Source organism: Dromaius novaehollandiae, chromosome 1 (assembly GCF_036370855.1).
Source record: "Dromaius novaehollandiae isolate bDroNov1 chromosome 1, bDroNov1.hap1, whole genome shotgun sequence".
NCBI lineage: Eukaryota > Metazoa > Chordata > Aves > Casuariiformes > Dromaiidae > Dromaius > Dromaius novaehollandiae.
Window position 1 is genome coordinate 71,069,541 of NC_088098.1, and position 17,959 is coordinate 71,087,499.

Sequence of the window (17,959 nt, forward strand, 5' to 3'; positions counted from 1 at the left end):
GTTATGAAATCCCTATGCAATCATTCACCATGTGGTTCCTGTTCTCCTTCCTTGGCCTTTGAGATGTAACATACTCACAGCATAACTAATGGCTTCGTTAGCACAGTCTCGCTCTGCAAGAGGGTTGCTTCTTTTGTTAGGCCCTAAAACTGCTTTCTCTCAAAGCTGCATTTCTTTAGTGGTGTGTAATTGGCCACTTCTAATGGCTATTTATAGCTCTGAGGCCACTGGCTTCACCCTGAGCCTGCGCTCTTAAAGCCTCTCTTATCATCTTGTGAGAGTTCACTACGCATTTATCTTTATTTTACGGGCATTGATAGGTCGCTCTACATGGCAATGGTGACTTAGAAGCATTCATGTAATACTTTGATAAGTGCCATTTATTAATAACTGTTAGTTAAAGCAGTATCACTGGTATATTATCAAAATTGCTCTACAATGATATGTAATGTACAGCTACTTCTCTGAAGTGGCTGATAAAGCTGTAAGGCTCTTACCAGCCTGCCACGTGCTTTTCTGTGTGCACCTGCTTTTCTGATGCAGCCCATGCTGCAAAGCTTCTCCTGTGTGCATCCACCTGCTCACTTCTGAGAAGTGTTTCTCATTCCTGAGAACTCTCAGAATTGCTGCGTCGGTGTTTGATTTTCTGTACTTCTCTCCTTTCATATCAATCAGTCATTTTGGTAGGCCTTCTTTTGCTTACATTTTTTGCACTTGTTATCCCACTTTTCATTTTCTGTCACGTCTTTTTTTTTTCTTCGTTTTTCTCTCCCTTCTGAGCTACTCTCTTGATTACTATTAAGTAATTTAGTTTGAAGACTACAGTGTCCTCACTGCTGACTGGTTATGTGAGTGGGATATTTGTTCTTTAAGACTGACATTTTTAATGCTCTGTGATATAGGCTATATTTTTGTTTCTGCACAAGGTCAAGTAAATGAGCAGTTGAAGGTATAGCTGCGAGGTAGGCAAGCTGACAAGATTTCCTTTTCAGGAAGCAGTATTTCTTTATTACGTTTCATTCACTTTGTAATCAGTCTGAATACGCAAATGTGTGTTTAACCTCTTGGTCATGGTCAATAATATAAGTATCATTAAAATATTATCTCCATTGGGTGTTCCTGTGGAAAAATATTGCTAGAGGGTGACATTTTCCCTCCTTTCAAAGGATGTATAAAAATTATAAACTGAAGTTAGTGTTTTGATGAATATTAAGATCTATTATCCCTTCACCGGAACATAAACTTCTGCTTTCTTCTGACAAACCTTGATGCTCACCTCAACTAATTTTCTATTTCTTTTTCCACTCTATCTGTGACCTGATCGCAACTAAACATTTATATGTTTGGGCAACTTCCCTGGAGCTTTGCTCCATATGACCACGGCCTTGGTCAGAAATTCGTGGTTGGTATTAGAGACTGATGGTGTCCCTCAAAAGCAGGGCCCAAGGGCCATGATCCCTAAACTCATGGTCAGCCCAGGGGGGCTGGTTTCGGTCAGCGCCAGCAACATGGGGTGAGCTGTGGATGTCGTACCGCTGACAGGACGGAGTTGTGATGATCATGTTCTAGCTGCCCCGAGGACACCAATAGGCCTTACCCACCCCAACTGTCTCCCTGGGGCTCCCACTCATGTTCCCTCTTTTTGCCTTGGGCAGTGAATGGAGAAAGGTGAGGAGAAGGAGGACTTAGTTTTTCTCTTCATTTGGAAATGGCTCTCTTTGCAGTAATGGATTACAAGATCAGTATGCATCTCAAAAACACTACTAGGATAAAATGATGTTTCCAAAAAGTGAAAAATCCTGAGCTATAGCTGAATTTCTGCCAGAAAAATACATGTTCATATCTTCAGAAGGTATGTATTGGTATTGTTTTATTTACTGTAGTAAAGCTGGTTTGAGAATGCAAGAATTGGTCTTGTCTTTATAATTTTTAATTTACTGGTTTTTTAAATTGAAGAAAATCCCAGTGTACTTTAGTTAATGAGAAGGAACAAAGTGGTGACCATAGATACAGCTAAATTGCCTATATTGTTCCTTTCATTCTTCAGTATAATGTCACCACCACAGCCAGTTACAAAATTTTACATAATGCGCAGCTATCTGAAACAGCTGTATAAATAGTCATTTTAACTACTACAGTGTTAATTCCTCCCTGTTGGAATTCCTTTGCTTACAATGACTTACCTCCCAGCAGTGATTTGGCATGAATGATAAAACATTTGACTTTTGTGCCTGCAAGTGCTCCATCCACTTACAGAGATGAGGTTTCAATTAGAAATTTCTCGCAGGTCAACCAAACAGAAGTACATGAGAACAGACAGAGTAAATTATCCGCACTGTTAGATCCAGCTGTTGGAGCTCCCAGTGGGGGACTTAGTTGCATGTATTTCAGCGATGTTAACCGGAATCACACGTTTGTCTTCCCTTGTATCACTGACATTGTACTCCCCTATGGCTAGAGCTGAGCAAACCTCTGAATTTTTATTTTCACGGCATTTTGCAAATCCTCTGAGCATGTTGCCTACCACAGGCATTCCTCCTGCCTGCCTCTGTCTGCTCTGCTTTTTCTGCGAACATCTCCTGAGCCCTCTGCCAGTTGGTGTCATTTATATATCGCAGCTGCACAAAGCAGCTCCGGTTGCAATGGGAATCCCACGGCGTTACCCGCTGCACACGTAATAACAATACTGATTTCAAAAAGATACCATATAAGTAGACAAAACACTTACATGAGTGGCAGAGATTGATGCCAAATACAGATTTACCTCTCTTCAATGAAGTCTATCTATTAGATTAGGCTAGTTCTGCCTCATAGCTATAGTATCCCTCAGGTTATCTTTTCCCAGGTATTTCTATTTCATGGCTGTTTTCATGTTCTCTCTTCTCTCTGCATACACCCTCTGCCAGTAACAATTTTATCTGGTTGTTATTCTAGTCTCTTTTTTTCTTTATTTCCCATATATTTTCCTAACACTTCCATCACTGTCAGGATGCTCTCTTCAGTTTGGTCAATCAAAATAACCTCTCTCTGCCCCCACTCTTCCTTACGGGTCCGTCCATATATATCCATTAGATAGGCAGCTACATACTTTTAAAAACCTTATCAAGTGAGATTAGCAAATTCTGGTGGCCTTCCCTTTTCTGAACTCAGCACTGTTGCATTTTGGAAACTTCAGTGAATTTTATTCTTGCTGGAAGAAACATTTGCTCTTTCAGTAGGTTTTTTTTTCTCTCTTTTGTCTGAACACAAAAACGATAATGATGGCAAATGAGAGAGCAAACTCAGACCAAGCCACAGGGTTTGAGTTGGGATTTAATAATTACATTATATTGTAAGGAGTAATAGGGCAGTTCCAAAGTCCTTGCTTAGCCAAATCAATAACGAAGCCAAAAGAAAATAACAGACTAAGGCATGGGATATTCACAGTAAAAGCCACAAAACTGGCCAACATGCATTAACCCTATCCCCTTGGCAAAAAGTGTGTTTGTCAAATAATTGTTTTAAAGCACTGTTAATTGATGCACTCTGATTGCTATGATGATTATTTTGTATTTTTCACATTGGCTTTTCTTTAGATATACTAGAGAAGGCAGTGGGAAGGGAAAATATTTTGATGGGTGGAGGGTAAAGACTGAAATAGATAAAGCTGAGTTTCTGAATGTCACTGGAGTATGTCCTTTCCCACACTCAAGCTTAACTTTATTTATGGTCAGGATTGAATACTTTCAGTGAGTGCGTGTGTATTCTGAAACCTTCATTAATGTACCTCCTGGCATCTTTAAGATGTAACTGCCTGGGAAATGAAGACTGTTGTACCTGGGTTTTTATCATCATTTTTTGCCTGTTCTTGGAATGACAATCCCTGCTAAAATATCTTCCTGTTTAGATAGATTGGATGTCTCTGTCTTTTTTTGAGTGGAAATTCTTTCACCAGAGCTTTTTCTGAAGGCTTGGCAAGATTTAGTCTAGAGACATTGGAAAAGCCAGAGTACAGACGATGAATTCTTGAGCAACAAATCTGACTAGAAATCAAAAATCCAAGGACTGAATAGCTTAAGGGATTAGTCATGGGTAGTAGTTCAAACTCAGCCCAGGTTAATAACAAGGGAAGTCCCACCCTTTCTTTACTTTCAGTTAGTGCCTAAATAAGTGCCTTCTTTTTCCTGCTGCTGCCTTTACAAAATTTAAATTACTAGAAATCTGGGCATTAACGCCTTTAAGACTCAAGGCATTTTTAATGTTTCTTCATCAAATCCACTGTGTAAATCCCATCTGAGATTTCTTCTGCAGTTACTTCACTACACCTTAGCTTATCTACTTTAAGCAAGCTCGACTACCCCCTAGCAGTACCCTGTATCTTCTAAGCTGTGTGAAACAGCACCAGCAAAATCTCACATCTGCAGAATTACAGACACCCACTGACTTCTGTGGGACCAGAGTACAGCCTCAAAAGGGCAAATGAGCAAGAACATCTTTTGCTCAGCAAAGGTATTTGATACTGGGCCTACTCTTAGTGACTTCAGTGGGTTTCCCAACACGCTCAGTGTCCAGCACATGCTTATGTTCACCTTCTAGAATCACTAACAGAGAAAAAAACTCACCTGCCTTCCCACAGGTTTTTGCAGCGATTGATTAGATAACGGAGAAAATACCAATTTCCCTCATTTCTCACTGAGTTTAGTGTTTACAAAGCACTTTGAATACCATTTGTGCTAAGTCTTGTGATTACATACCTGTCACAGCTGGCAACGTTGTAAGTAAAATGATCACACAAAACTGCTGGAGATGTCAATGGAGCTGGGTAAATAATTGAAGGCATTTTTTTTCTGTTATAAAATACTATTTCATCAAAACCCAAATAGTCTACAGAAATATGTACTTTTCGATATAAATGTGCTCAGAAGGTAACAGAGTGTCTGATCTAACGTATAACATAAAGATCTGGACTGAGAGCAGCAGACCATATTGCACACAGTGGAAGAAGGGAGTTCACTTTTCTCAGTATTAAAGTGAGTATGATGCCTGTTCCAGCTGTTGGCAAGTGAATGACTGGAGTCTGCATTTTTTCCAGACAAAAATGTGGAATGTTCCCTTTTGTTGAAAGGATGTTGAAATCATACCAGTGTAAGAATTCTCCAAATTTTTTCAAGAAATGAAAAGCTTATTTTTTCTGCAGTCCTAATTATTACCCTGAACTTAGTTGCTGGATTCCTTCCTGAAAGAAAGTTTAGAAATTTTGAAATTTTAGAGGATTTCTGTTGGAAATAAGAACCTCCCACTGTTAATGCTTGGTAGGCCACACCATGTGATCCTTCATCACTCTCACCCATTTCAATGGGAAATTCTGCAAGACTGGGCATTGCAAAGTGCAGTGTGGAATGAGGATGCTCCAAGTTACTTCAGTGGCATATCTTGGAAGTTTTGTATTCTCCTGATGGTTGTGAACGTAGCATACGTCACACAGTGGGAAGATCACTAAGCCCTTTTGGGCTGAGCACCAAAGGGACTGCCTGAGACAGCCAATTATATGGGATTGTCTCTAAATAAATAAATACATACATAAAAGATTTATATTCAGGCTGGGCTAGATGAATGCATGAGGGCCTTTCTTTTGATTTCAACAGACTTTGAAAGAGGCCTTTGCTTTGGAAATCTGCCCAGTATAGTTGATCAATACTCCTTTCAAAAAGGTTTTATTGTATATGAGACCAGCAAGAAAACAAACAATGTCCCACCCTCAAATAAACAGACAAATTCCAACAGAATATCTTCCGAGGGCAAGGAATCTGAATTTCTGAGTCTGATCACACTGTGGTGTCTTTTTGTTCTGTTACGCCAGGAGTAGTAACTTAGACATTCGTATTTATTTTCCAAGATTTAATTTTTTATTTCTTCTTTTCTTTTCTTTTTTGAATACACATACTTACCAAAATGTGAAATATCTTTCTCTTAGCTCTCTGTGGATGCTGACTAGGGCAATTATCCTAAGCCTACACTGATGCGTGATGTTTCACTTGCAAGGAGACTGATCTAAGCCTGCCAGACTCTGCATCTAGAAGCATTTATAGCTGTCAAATCTAATGAGAGTCAAGTGATTGATCTTCTAGGTAGCAGCTGCAGCATCCTAGAGAAACTAATTTAATATGAGACCTGTGGCAAATTCATAGAAATAGTGTTGCTTAGATGCTCATTTTACTTCCCATTTTTTCTTTCGTTTGTTTAAACATAATGGGCCAAGAGAGGATAATAAGGTTGCAGAAGCAGACGTGAGAGGAGCATTTGTCCCAGCAGGTGTAATAGTGTTCAGAATGAGAATCTGATCTATTTGGAGGATTTTGTGATCCCTCTCCCCCTTCTCGCTCCATGTTGCAAAGATTTTCCTGATAGCATTTTTGGCTGTTTGTCTAGCACATTACAGATGCTGCAAATGATTGTACTGTTAGTGGGCTGTGGATTCACTGTTCCAGCAACTCCTACAGCCATCACGAGTGTGAATATCTTGCTATTTGTCTTGCCATGTGGTTGCTCTCAGTTTTGGTTCATCAATATATCCAGCAATGGCAAATTATTCATCAGATTGCAGATGCATTTAAGACTTTCCTATAACTTGGTCTAACTTGTCTACTGGGCATGCCAGCATGCAGGTGAAACACTCTAAATAACCAACCCAGCACACAGGGCCCAGGATGGGAAGCAGGTCCTGAAAGTGTCTTGATCCTTTCAAGTGCAAAATCATTCTGCCCAGAACCCTGTATATCACAGTGGCGCATCACTTAGGTTATCAGGTTTAGATTCATCATTGTCTTAAAATCTGCTTGGCTATTAATGGACTGTACGGTAAAAGTAATGAGCCAAAAATGGGGTCTTTCAGATTTGGGGCTTCTTCAATACAATGCTGTTGTTTTAAAAAATGAAACAAAGTCTTTAGCCAATGTTTCTTATTCTCCTGGGTTTTGATAATACTCCCCAAATCTCCCTATTTTCATTGCCCACAGCATATGTGATGGTCTGGAGTAGCCCACAGCCTGTAGGAAATTGGCTGAGATTTTTGGGGAGGGCCTTCACCTACTCTGGATTTGCTTGTATGTAAATAAACTAGAGTCTGGGGGACTTTGCCTCTGGATCTTAAACACCTCTCTCAGACCTTCATACTACCTATAATTTTGTTATTTGTCTGTGGGTCTTGCACCTCTCTTTACCTCCCTCACATGCAAGTATGGGGCCTTTTATCTTTCAGTGGGGTAGAGCAGAAGAGAGAGGTAGAGTCAGCAGGAGGAGAAATGTGGGAGCAAATAAAGGCCTCATTTAATGTGCCCTAACAAACTGCTAGCTGTGATGTACCTACACAACAGTAAGAAGAGTCACTCAGCAAGGATCGATTTTTTCCTGCTTTTTACATACCTTTTCTTTTATGTACTATTTTACAGTTCACTGGCATGTAACCACAAGGGAGCGGCAGAAGAAGTGCTGGAGGCAGGGGAAGTATCAGCTGAGGTGAAACTAGTGTAGAAGAAGAGACAAATGCCAATTTTCCCCAATTTGCATACCACTACTGGATCCCTGCTGATACATCTGTCAAGATCTGAGAGCATCAGCCAGGGCTGTATCTGTATGGATATATGCAGCTAGAGCTGAGCTTGTGCGGTCACTGCCGCAAACCATGCCAGCACAGACCAGATCTGATGCAGAAGCGCCTCTACTGCAGCGCACAGGTCCATTTGCCCCAACCTGTTCCCTCCTGTCCCAGCGAGGGGACAAGGATCACGCTGAGGGAAAAGGCCCTGGTGTGCTAGGTGCCTCTTGGGCCAGTCAGTTTGCTGCTCCTTGCGCTGCTCCACATGTAAAACTGAGATTGAAATGTGAAGCCCAAGTCTGTCGATGCGTTATAGTAGAGCTGCCATCACTAGGTAGTCCTTGTAATGAATCTTCATATTGACGGTCAGCTAAATCGTCGTGGACTCTTGGAAAAATTTTCTGTTGAAAGTAATAACAGCCTGGGAAGTTCACCAACGCAAGAAATCCTGTGCTACTGTAGGGTCGAGGTTTCTCAGTGGTGCCGGGTGACTTTCAAAATGTCAGATTCAAACCTTTGGGAGCAGAAAATGAAGCATCATCATCATAAATAATCTTAATTTTGTCCTCTTCAAGGAATGATACAATATGTGCATAACACACGTATTCACATCCTGCTAATGTGTGCAGATTCACACAGTATTGCATCTTATTTTTCAGTAAAGCTAGAGTATGGAAATAAATCAATATATGCATACTAGTAGCACCTTCAGATCACAGGAAGGTGCTTCATTTGCTCAATTTAAGAAGATAATAGCATATTTTACTATCATTCTGTGAATTTTAGACTGAAGAAATTCAGTATTTATATTATAAGCTAAAGCCAGGATCTTTACATTTAGAGCTCAAAATTGAAAGAGATTAGGAACTACATTCAAGCACTACTGTTTGCCACACATTGATTTATACTTTTATGGCAGAAGGAGTATCTATTAGACTTACTGCTGTTTATTGCTGGTCAGTAGAAATATGCCTCAGTGGTAGAAATGGCTGCTGTTGACTGAGTGGATAAGTAAGTACTATAAATCTAATTTTGTGGTCATTTAGAAATTAATTCAAATCAATCAAAGATGTTATCTACTCATCTGAAACTAATTAGCGGCACACTGCCCAGCACAACCCCCCCCTCAAAACTCTAGACTTATGTCTCAAAATTTAATAAGCACTAATTCTGTGTTAAAGTGCAGGATATTGGCCAGCTGCATTGCTTTGCTGCTACAATCCACTTCTACATTTCACCAAAAGAGCAGCAGAAGTAATTGCAAAATAGCCTGAAGATTTTAATATATCTTCATAAATGAGAGTGATATAGTCGCTGCTTATTCTGGCATCTGACAACAAGAACAGACTTCTCATGCTAAAATCTTTCACTGTCAGCAGGATAAATCATTTCACAAGCCTAGGGAAAAGGAATGGACCTAATAACTTTGTAAAATATTTGCCAAATCATAAATATGCATTTTAAAACCTCTCCGATTTAAGATTAAAAGAAAACCCATATTACATTTACATATATCTATTTCCACATTCTAAAGCCAGGTTGGACTTCTGCACACAGATTTAAAGAGGCCATACACATGACGATTTCATTTTATATTCAGCAATCAAGAACTGTTGCAAAGTGATCTTCTTGCAGTTGGTAACATTTCCTATTTTTATTTCTTCCTCCAAAATTTTTTTTCCCATCAGTCAAACTAGTAATAAAAAATCCAGATTCTTCCATCCATGCATACTGTTCTCACTAAACTCAATGATAGTTCTCATTTTCTCAATAAGAAATACAGCACTGGGCCCAGAGTTACATTCATGCAAGAAAGGAAGGAATGTTTTTTAAATAAATATATGTCTTTATCTCAAAATCCTGGACATGCTTGAAACCTTTGGAGAAATTTGAGTCTGGATTTTGATATTTGTATTTGGTATCTCTATTTCATTTCATTCTATTTTATTTTAAGGATCATTTTAGGAATCTGACTGCAGTTGATCATGCAGAAATAAGCTACGTGCTCTTTTTCTTTCATTAACTTTTCTCTTTTATCACTCAGCCAGCTACTTTTTGTTCTTTTTGTGTAATAACAACAGGATGGTACAAATATAAGAAATAATGAGCTGAGAATGCAAGAAATTGTGGGCAGTTTTGTGAAAAGCGGCTGGAGTTCTAGATCTCTAACACTGGCACTAATTTGCTCAATTTGGCATTTAACTTGTTGATCTTCAGAAACATATGTTTCTCTTTGGAGAAAAATAAAATACCTCATGAAGCTGATACTAAGCTAACAGCATGAGAGAATTTTGAAAAAGTTTGTTGATTAAAGTTCACCTGAAGAAACTGCACTCTCAATCAATTAATAGAGAGTTTGTTGTTGTGAATGGAAAGTACTGAAGCTGGGTAGGCACTGATGTAACGTGGAACCCAGTGAGTTAGCAAATAGACTAAAAAAAAGGCCAGATTACACCTTAATCACAGAGCCTAATACATCTGATGTCAAGGTAACTCTGAAAATGGAGATTCAGCCAATGGGAAATACTAGGCCTAGGGATTTGGATTACATTTAGGATGTCTAAATATGGCTCCACAAATGTTACTATTCATGTGGATGTTAGGCCAGCAATCTTTAAAGGTTATCAGTCTATTTAGTTTGGATCAGACCCTAATCTTTTAGCCACATAAAACATGGACAACTCTTTCTGTTAAGTTAGACCATGGCTTTTGTGATGTGGTTACATACAGTATATGATTCCTCAGTTATATTCTAGAGGTTACAAAGATCTTGGAGGTCTTAACCAACATTTTCAGGACAGAAAACAATCACTCGTTAAGGTGATAAGGAAGATGCCTCCAGTCTGCATCAGTTCGCTTTTGGGATTATCTGGTACCTTCATCAATTGCAGAGAAAAGTAGTCAATGATGAAGACAAAAAACACTGGCGTAGGTGGACCACGGATTGGATTTAGTGTGGCTGTTCTTGCATTTCTCATTTAGGTAGAAATTTTGCATTTTAGATCTGTCTGAAAAACATACTGTCCTGCACTGGCAGTTACTCCCAGGTCCCACTGAGTTGTATGTCAGTATCTTAACTTCACATTTTTTTTACTCAAGTTTTATATTTGCATGCAGTTCTTGCTATCTACACCACACACATCAAGGAAATGCTCATCTAATGTTCATCTAAAGAACTTTCTACTTCAGATTTGCACAAATGAGGATTGTGATTGAATGGTGGCCTTACCATTCGACTTTAAAATACAGACTGATAGAACAATTTAGGTTGGAAGGAAACTCAGGAGACCATCTTCCAACCCCTGCTCACAGCAAGCCTAACTGCAAAGGTAGGTCAGTTTGCTCAGGACCTTTTCCATTCTTGTTTTGAATAACTTTATGGACAGATATTTCACAGCATCTCTGGGAAACCTATTCCAACATTCGACCACCCACCTGTTGAAAAAGTTTTCCTAATATCTGATTGGTATCTCCATAGTTGCAGCTTGTGGTCATTGCTGCATGTCCTTCTGCTGTGCTGAGAAGAGTTTGGCTCCATCTTCTCTGTAAGTACTCATTAGGTGGTTGCAGACAGCAATAAGGTCTCTCCTTCACCTTTTCTTCTCCAGGCTAAACAGACCCAGCTTTCTGAGCCTCTCCTTGTACATCATGTGCTCTAGCCCCTGTAGCCCCTGCTCAGTAGCTCTCTGCTGGACTGACTCCAGTTTGCCAGTATCTCTCTTCCACTGGGTGATCCGAAACTGGACACAGCACTCCGGATGTAGCCTCAGAAGTCCTGAATAGAGGGGCATATGCTTTCCTTGGCCTTATGGCTACACTGTCACTTACAGAGCCCAGTATGTGGTTCATTACCAAAAGGATATGCAATTTATTCATATTCATATCTGAGCAAAATCCATATCCAGGCTTATCTTCTTCCAATACCTCTGAGGGCTTGCTTGGGTTGTCTTGGTGACTTACACAGCAGCTCTGTGCAACTGCTAAGGATGAGCTGTGCATAGGCCTCCAACGTACTGGGAAGGCACTCCATACCCAGTAAGCAGGCAGAAGCAGGAATATACATGATCTTTCTTCTCTTCACTTTTGAGGGAAGAAGTTGCAGCAACCTGAATGCATAAAATAGTTACTGCGATTGGTATGTATGTATCCAACAACTATGATTAATAAATATATACATAAGCAGAACCTAATAGCTAGACAAGAGCTGGCCACCTACTGGTTAATTGGTTGGATTCAGCCCAATGTCCCTACCCGTTTCAAATGTCTCTTAGAGAGCCACACTCATGTCAACTCAGAGAGGAAGTAGACTGGCTAAGATCAGCTTGCCTTCAACAGCTTCATGAGCTTTGGGGCTGTCCTAACATAGCTTGTAAGCACTTGGAAGCACAGGCAGACTACCGCAAGCCTCAGTCCGTGCAAAGTATTAGCACAGTGGGATCCCGATCACCCCTAGGATATCTGCGTACTGCAGTGGTTCAGCTCGAGACCTCAGAAATCAGCCCTCAGAGCTCCGCTGCCTGCATCAGCAGACCTTCCTCTCCTTTGTTCCTGCTTTGTGGGAGTGTTGTAATGGAAATCAAAACCAGAGATTTGAACCCATTTGATCTTTTGCATTGTATTGAAAAGAACCAATACCTGGTTCTTTTCAGATTGCTCTTAGGGTGACAGTGTCAATGGAAAATTCAGGTAAGCTGAAGCTTCTGCAACCATTTATAATTCAGAACCTCCCACAAAAATAGTTTAGACTGATTCTTGGTCATTCTTATTTGGAAAAATTCCTTTTCTTTTTTTTTGCATTAAGGTTTCCCTCAAAGTCAAATTAGTGATAAGGCACAGGTGTAACAGTAGTCACGAAGATATATTGAGGAAGAAATGACTACTCTGTTATTCTGAAGACTTCAAACAAGGCTAAGATGTAAAATATGCCTGAGTGCAATAGGCTATTGAGATCTGACCAGGTGCAACTGGATTAAACTGTATGATGTGCTAGACATGTCATTAGCCTATGGGATTTTAAGAAGCTGTTTGTACCATAAAACCAATAGAACAAAATTATATTTCACATGATGGGAGGAAAGAGTTACAAGTTCTGCTCACTGACAGAAAACGATTTGGGCAGCTGTAAAGCTTCTGTTCTCAAAGCTTCCTTTAGTCCGACAAAAGGGTTTTTTTTGTTTTTCCCCCCCCTGCTTTCAATATTAAGACTGAAAACACTGTGTGTCAGAGAATGACTGATCCATTCTTCCTTTGTTCTGGACCACCTTCTGACTTGGCAGCTAGGGTAATATAGCACAGTAGGAATTCTCTACTTAAAGAAAAAAGTAAAAAAAGCTTTCCTGTGTAAAAAGTCTATGTTCAAGTAACATAAGAATGTAGAATAAAAACTCATAAGAACAGAAAAACAATCTAAAAGCTTGCAGAGCTACTGTAGGACATGAAAGAAGAAAGTCAGTACTAAATATATGTTTCATTTATACAGTCTGGATCTGGCCTCCTTTCTGATTTCTGATCCTATTCCAAATGACAGAAAAGTATTATAAGAAGGAGCCAAGTAACTTTTGCTTGCACTATGCAATTGGTTTGGTCTGTCTCAAAGTACCTAGCAGTTCTGCTGACTATTAGATCAAAGCTCAAGTCAGTTTACCCAGCTCCTTGGGCACGTGAAAAAAACGTGGATCTAGCAATGGGGTGACCCAGCAGTTTCTCTTATTTAATCCTGCACCAATGAGCAAGCATATTTTCTATGGAAAGATAAGTGCGAGATAGAGACCAGTTGCAACCTGGCCTCCCAGGCTTGCCTGCTCATGGTAGGAACTGCAGGCTACCTCGCCTGCGCAAGAACTTGCCAGGCACAGCCCTTCTGCATGCACACAGCCTGGTCTTTTTTTCACCCAGTGAAGGGTAAAATCCTGCTTTGTGTGGCTCTTTCTCCATCCTCCCCCCATATTTTTGTTTTGCATGTGTTGGCACAGTAAAGGCATCACCTGGTGCTGCAGAGCAGGAGGTGGCACAGAAGGGGCCACCTCTGCCCATGCCAGCCCAGCTGGCTGCCACCGGGCTGTTATAATTATTTGTAACAGTTGTGGCTCTGGCACAAAACAGCCTCAGGCAATGTTTAGTTATGAAAGAAATTGAAAGAGGGCAACTTCACAATCTGACCTGCCATAAAAGCAGTGACTAGGCGTAGACTGTTGACCTTCTTCACCGGGTGCCTAAATGCAGGTGTAGCCACTGCAGATAGCAACAACTAGGAAATCAGACATGCAATCAGAGCTGTTAAATCATAGCTCACGATTAGTGCTGGACTATGGCACAAAGCAGGCAGCTCTCCCTGCCTGCATATGGAGGTCCAGGCACTGCCAGAAGACCTCTGGATCAAGCTGCTGCTGCTGTTGGAAATGCAAAGCAACACAGTGTCCACCTCCATGACGCAGCTTTGGCTAAGGCACGACATCTGACAGCTGGGACTGGCTCAGAGCGCGCAGATGGACACTAACGGTGGCTCAGCCAAGGCCTGATACACTGTGGACAGCCCCACGTCCACCTTGAAACCAAGTGCTTCTCTAAGAAAGGCACCTGAGGTTATGTTCCTAAACTGCTGACAGCTGGACACCAAAGTGCCCTAATTTCCCAATCAGTCTGAGCACTCGAGGAGTATTTAGGATTTTACAGCTGTTTCTATTAAATTCTCATCGATGGCAAACTTAAAACAGACACTTATGCTGCAGCATTAAAATAAGCAGAGATCAAAATCATTGCAGTTCTGCCATATGGAAAAGCAAAGGTTGGAAGGAATGATCCCGACAGGAGGGGCTGTGGGGTTCAGATCCTTGCGGAGGTACAGAGATATGGCAGGGATGGCACATCACATCCCTAATGGGGTTTCCTGGCTGTAATTCTGTATTGGAGATCAGTCTTGCACGCCGTGTAGCAGCAGCTGTGTTCGGTCTTCTGCACTGAAATGTTCCTGGAAGGTTTCACTCCACCATCACCATTGCTGAGGCTGTATGCAGATTTTACACAGGCACACAGGAACCATCTGTACCAACATAACTTTTCCTAATTTCAGGTGACTGGTGCATCTGATAGAAAATTAGAGCAACAAAACCAGCTGAGTGACAGTGTCAGTTTTACCTCTCCATTCATTAGTCAAATGTGACAAGATTAAAATGTCATTTGGCCTTAGGGCATTTAAAAAAAATGACAAAATTGTTGTTTGACAGTGCTAGTTAAAAACATCCAGAAACCTGTGGATATACATTGAAATTCTGGCTCGTATAACTGATACGTGTGATTTCATCTGCATATTTTCCATAATTTCACTCTTCCTTTTAGTGCTTGCTGCTTGAGATGGGCGCGAATGGAAGGAATATTGTGACTGGCCTCAGTTGAGAAATCTTCAGTGCATGAAGATGTACATGGTATTGTCTTTAACCATACAGAGAAGAGAATGGTGATCCTGAAGTGGTAGAGAAGTGGCAGGGAACAGACAGGTGCAAAAAAAATTTTTGGTAATCATTTAAAGTAGCAGAAGGAGGTCACTCACCAGATGGGAGAAGGTAAGGAAGTCTGACACAGAGGCAGAAGGAGCTGCGGGGAGCTGAGCAGAAGGGGGCCAGGAGTCTAGTGTCCAGCCACCAACTTGTATTTTCCTCAGATCAGAAAGAGACCCCAAATTCCAAATTTAACAATGCTCTCCTGCTACTGAGCATATGTGAAGCTTGCTGGCAAAATGTATGCTCCACCAATACTGATAGCAGGGCCAGAGAACAGGCCAAAGACAGCCTGCAATTATGAGAAGTTCCTCGGAGCACCTGCCAGAGATCTGTGTAACAGATATGAAATTTCTTCACTTTTAGCTCTCCTTGCATGTGTTCGTCTGGTTCAACATGTGTCAGTTGGATTCTACATATTGAAATATTGAAGCCAGTGTTGTAATACAGACAAACGAGGAAATTAAAGTTGCATGGAGGATTCGATATGGCATTCCTTAAACTCGTGCTCTCTTTGTCTTAGGCTAACCTAAAAAAACTAAGTTTGAACCTAGTCCTGTAAGGCGCTGATTATCCTCTTTTTTCTTAAGTCATTGCAATTCAGGACACCATACACTTTCAGGGATAGACCCTATATTCCAAATATAGGCAGCATTTAAGAAGGAAGACCTATTTCAGTGTAATTACCCTAAATTTCCATTATGCATGCTGACAACAGAAGCTGGTATAAGAAGTAATTGAAATGAATAAGAGAACTGGAATTTGCTTTGCTACTGTATTGCTTCTGTTTTACACCTTGGCCATTTCAATTATGGATTATTAATTAGACTCCAACTGATTAGATTAGGCAAATGTGCTGACTCAGAATGCAATAGAAATTTATGAAGAAATGAAAAGGAAAAGGCAGGGCAAATATACAGCATATTTTAGCCATGAACTTTTTTTTGCTAGGGCAAGGTAATACAGTTTTATTAACCTACACTAAATGCAGATGGCTGGAATGATGACTGCAAAATAAACCTTATAAATCTTTATATTCAGACTAATGCAACAGCTCAAAACAACACAGAAACAGGAGTCATTATGCCTCCAAACATACTTCATACATTTAAATACACAAAGCAAAATCTGCTGACTGAGGAGAGATTTTTAAGGATTTGGACGCTAAACTCTGAAGCAATGGCTTGGGTCTTCAGAGCTGGGAGCAAGAGAAAAATGTTGAACTCCTCACCACTGAGTGACTCAAAATCCTGCCTGAATGTCAGTATCCAAGTGTTTCTTGTATCCTCTGTTTTCCCAGACAAAGGGCTGGAGAAACTATGTAGAGGCTCATCTAATGCTCCAGCTTCCTTGGAAATAGAAATGCATGTTCAAAGCAGCTACCTAGAGATCTCCCCAGAGACTGCCTCCCTGGATTATCCCCTGGAAGGATTCCCTCTGTCTCCCCTCATCCTTAGTGATGGGGAACATGTCTCCAGAGAGTATTTGCCATGATTTTGATACCCACCTGGCCCTGCGTAACTGGAACTCAGTGTTTACTGATGGCACAGGACCCAGTTTGCAGGTGGTAGCTGCTTAAGAGCAGCTTTATTGGCAACACAGGCAAGGACAGCTAGGCCTGCTGACTTCACTACGTTTAACCTGGTAGGCTAGCAATATTGCAAAGAAAAGAAAGAAAAAAAATCAGTCCTACTGGGCTGACTTTTCTGGATATTGAATTAGAAGGAAGCAAGCACAGAAGCAAGCAACTATCCTTATTTCTTGTCAGTAAACTGGCTCAGTGTGAGGAGTTTGTTGGAAGGACATCTCCAATCATTAACTTCTTCTTTTGGGTCATGAGAGGTACATTTTGCAGCCAGATCCCATGACCAAACCTAAGTTATTATGTAAGATATTTATTATTTAAGATAAAACAAGAACTGGAACCTTACTAAACTTGGGAAATTCCTTCCGTACTGCCTTGTTTTAAAACAAGGTTTGCAGGCAAGTCCTGAAGTTAAGTTGAATATATTGTAGCAGCTCAGCTGAATAGTGTGTTTGAGGTTTTCAACAGGAATAGTGAAGCCACTGGATGGTTAAGGAAAAGAATGTAAACATGAGTAAAGCTCCGTTTACAAATGGTCTTCTTATTTCATGAAATCTCAGGACATTCTTTTTTAGACTTAGGGAAAAAAAATCCCAATTTCAGATGAAAAACAAAGTCTGCAAGTCTTGGAATCACACCAGCCTGAAAAAAAAAAAAAATTGGGGGCTGTTGAAATGAAAATTGAAAACATTAAGCATTCCAAAATGTTTTGCTTCAGAGCTGAGCTATTAATTTTAATGTAAGGAACTCACATTTCTTCAGGTCATTTTGAACAAAAGTTTGCTTTTTTTCAGTCTGAAAAATGCTAAATGATTATTTCCACTGATTCAAAATTAAAAAAAAATATTTTTCAAGTAAGTAATTGAAAACCAGCTTCTCCTGGTTGAAAACAAAGCATGCAACTTTTGTTTTCTGTTCTGTTTTGTTTTTTGTTTTGAATATGCACTTCCTGTGGAAAGATTTCAAAATCCTCAACCAATTCTAGTCATGAAATATCCAGGATTGAAGCCAATTTGAAATATCTATCTAAAATTCCCAATTTCTATTGCCCATGCTCCTCTTATGGAGACATATGACAGCTTACAAACTGATTATGCTTCTGTCCCTCTGTTTCCAAGATGCCTCAGACTGAAATTCTAACCTGTTCAAAAACTTAGTCCCTTGACATCACAGTATGGAAGCATTCAGGATCACTTTGCACTTTTGAGAATTAAGGCCATTCTGCATTTGGTAAAACAACCCCCCCAAATATTTCATTCACACATATAAGGGAAGACACTGTTTTTGTATTTTTTTAAAAAAGTATTT

The 17,959-nt window shown here is 40.2% G+C and overlaps 1 long non-coding RNA gene across 1 annotated transcript; it reads right to left on the bottom strand.

Annotated features, from left to right (window-relative positions):
• Positions 1-5,862: 5,862 nt before the first annotated feature.
• Positions 5,863-17,957, bottom strand: LOC112978906 (uncharacterized). Its single transcript, XR_003258043.2, has 2 exons — positions 11,009-17,957; positions 5,863-8,087 (listed from the first exon to the last, which is right to left on the bottom strand). It is a non-coding gene; the product is annotated as an uncharacterized LOC112978906 (long non-coding RNA).
• Positions 17,958-17,959: the final 2 nt, after the last annotated feature.